The 2,500-nt window shown below is 38.1% G+C and overlaps 1 protein-coding gene and 1 long non-coding RNA gene across 2 annotated transcripts in view; one reads left to right on the top strand and one right to left on the bottom strand.

Annotated features, from left to right (window-relative positions):
- Positions 1 to 2,500, bottom strand: part of LOC134099931 (vasoactive intestinal polypeptide receptor 2-like) — a 21,577-nt gene that overhangs the window by 12,137 nt on the left and 6,940 nt on the right. The gene's annotated exons all lie outside the window — the stretch shown is intronic.
- LOC134058717 (uncharacterized) overlaps positions 815 to 2,500 on the top strand; it is a 2,346-nt gene continuing 660 nt past the window's right edge. The window contains exons 1-3 of the long non-coding RNA XR_009935031.1: positions 815 to 933; positions 1,703 to 1,817; positions 2,326 to 2,395. This is a non-coding gene — a long non-coding RNA (uncharacterized LOC134058717). The remainder of the gene's footprint in view (positions 934 to 1,702; positions 1,818 to 2,325; positions 2,396 to 2,500) is intronic.

The following is a 2,500-nucleotide window of genomic DNA, read 5'->3' as shown; positions in this document are numbered from 1 at the left end:
CCAACGTTTAGCGATCATGAAATAATACAATGCATAATGTCAACAAGCAGGAAGATAATGAGGAGCAGTAGTTCTACTCAAACTAGGCTTACTTGTGCAAGTAGGCACTGGCAGATTGATCAAATCTAGCAAGTAGGGAAGTGAATGGCGTGAAAGTGAAAGTAAGACGTTCGAAGGGCCAACGAAAGTTAAGGTTGCTTTTGATGTAGTACAAAAACACAAAACTGGTGGTCTAATTAGCGATTTTGTTGTCTCTGAATGATTCTCTTATAGATGCATTTAACAGCAACCCGCATTTAACATCTGCTTCTACAAGGCGGAAATATTTAGACGCAAAACAGACGTGCAGGCAGTTTTAGTACATACAGGGGAATACATAATTAGGCGCATTTTACACTTCTCCTTCCATCTTTTTACACAAACCTCCTACTATCATCTGACACTCCCATAAATCCATGTGCATGAGACGGAAAAGCGCAATTTGCCATTCTCAGCTCCCGCGACAGGCAGTCTGTGTCTTCACCTCGTTGCGGCCTGTTAGTACATACCTCGCCATCTTTTTAAGTGCACGTTGCCAAACAAATACGCCTGAAGTGGGCGCATAAGCGTTAGTACACTGTTAAAAATGGCTGTAGGTTTTACAGTACAGTACAATACAATTCAACAGTATGATACCACTTCATATCATTACAGTACAGTGCTGTAGTTAATATTGCATTTTGGGTAATATGTGTGCTTACTGTAACCGAGCCTGATCAAAATTTCTTTGCTGTAACTTTATTGTAACTTTGTTGCCACCTTGCTGTATTTACACAGCCACTACTGCCACCTCGCTCGCTAAAGTTTTGCCAACCGACGTTACGTCTCTGTTGTGTTGAAGACTGGACTGGCGAAGTTATGAATTTACTTGTAACTCCGAGTTATTGCAGTTTGGTGAGTTTGGTTTTCACATACATCAAGCTTTACCACGTATTGTGCAAGTTTACGTTCTAGTTCATGCAAATCTTTTCTTAAGTAAGAAGATAAGTTTAATGGGTGCTTATGTGTTCTAGATAGCTAGTGCTAGCTTGTAACCACAGCTATATAGGCGGGAGCTTACTACATATTAAATAACTACAGGGTGTTCGTTTAACTTAAACGTATCTTGTATTCTTTAAGCATTCATTTTAACGTGTATTCATTTGGAAATAGAAAATGTCGACATCTGTGTGAATGAACGATACGCTCGTCATAGGGAACGACGATTCATTCTACTCAGTTAGACTAGCCCCCCCAAAAGTCTGCTTGGCTACACAGATTACTAGTGTGTGTGTGTGTGTGTGTGTGTGTGTGTGTGTGTGTGTGTGTGTGTGTGTGTGTGTGTGTGTGTGTATGAATTACATTTTAGAGGTATAAAAATATCGGTATCTGGTGTTATTTACACTTAGAATACAGTAATAACGTGGTCTAGAATAACGATTGAAAACGACGATACTCTCGTCCCCCATAGGGAATGACGATTCAGGCTAACATTATTTTAGCACGTCAAATCTGTTCATGTTTGACCCTGTAGCATAGTTGTCAGGCATAATTCGCCGTTTTTATATCATAGTGATACATGTGATTTTGTTTGAAGTAGCCCAACATTTATTTGCTAGCTGGAAATAATTAAGGAAAGTCTTCAAGAGTTGCTAATAGGGTTTTGTCTTTTTTTTTTTTACAGTGAGCGGAGCGGACAACTGATCCGAGGAGCACAGGCATACAAGTATGTCCATCCTAAACTACTGTTAACATCCTTCTTCAAAGAGCCGACGGATTCTCTGTTCATTCTGGCTGATGTAAGTATTGTTGTTACAAACACATCTATCATCTTATCAAGCATTCTTCTTATCACACATCTATTCATTTTGGTTAAGTAATAGTATTTCATTACAAACTCATATTACTGATGAATTGTAGGCTACTGCTCTGCTAATTCAGCAATTGCTTGACTAACATGTTTGGTAATGTTTTATTTGAAGGTGTCTACATAAGATTGACATGAGCCCGTCATAGACATGACATGATATTTATCATCAAAATGAATGGCAATTCATTAATGTTTATGACTGTTGTCAATGGGTGTTTTTTTTTGTAATGTAAAGTTGACACTGTTTGAGGTGCATACATTACAAAAATTGAATGGCACTTAATGACAGTAGCCATAAATGTTATGTCCTGATGACAGGCTCATATCACACTTATGTTGACACTTTCAAATGGAGCGTTACCAAAGTTTTCACTGAAAAATATTGTGTAATGTACACCACTGAAAGTGTTTTTTGTTTGTTTGTTTGTTTTACATAGGTCACTACAACCCTGGCAGACATCGAGGGGGAAGAGAGTCTTCCAGACACACCCAGAATAATTATGCTTGGTAAGTATATTTTTCTTCTTGATTTGTATGTACAGTTAAATCCATTTAATTCCTTTAAAATACACTATATTGCCAAAAGTATTCGCTCACCTGTCTTGACTCACA

This window comes from Sardina pilchardus, chromosome 2 (genome assembly GCF_963854185.1).
Source record: "Sardina pilchardus chromosome 2, fSarPil1.1, whole genome shotgun sequence".
NCBI classification, from domain to species: Eukaryota; Metazoa; Chordata; class Actinopteri; order Clupeiformes; family Clupeidae; genus Sardina; species Sardina pilchardus.
This window is presented reverse-complemented; position numbering and strand designations above follow the sequence as displayed.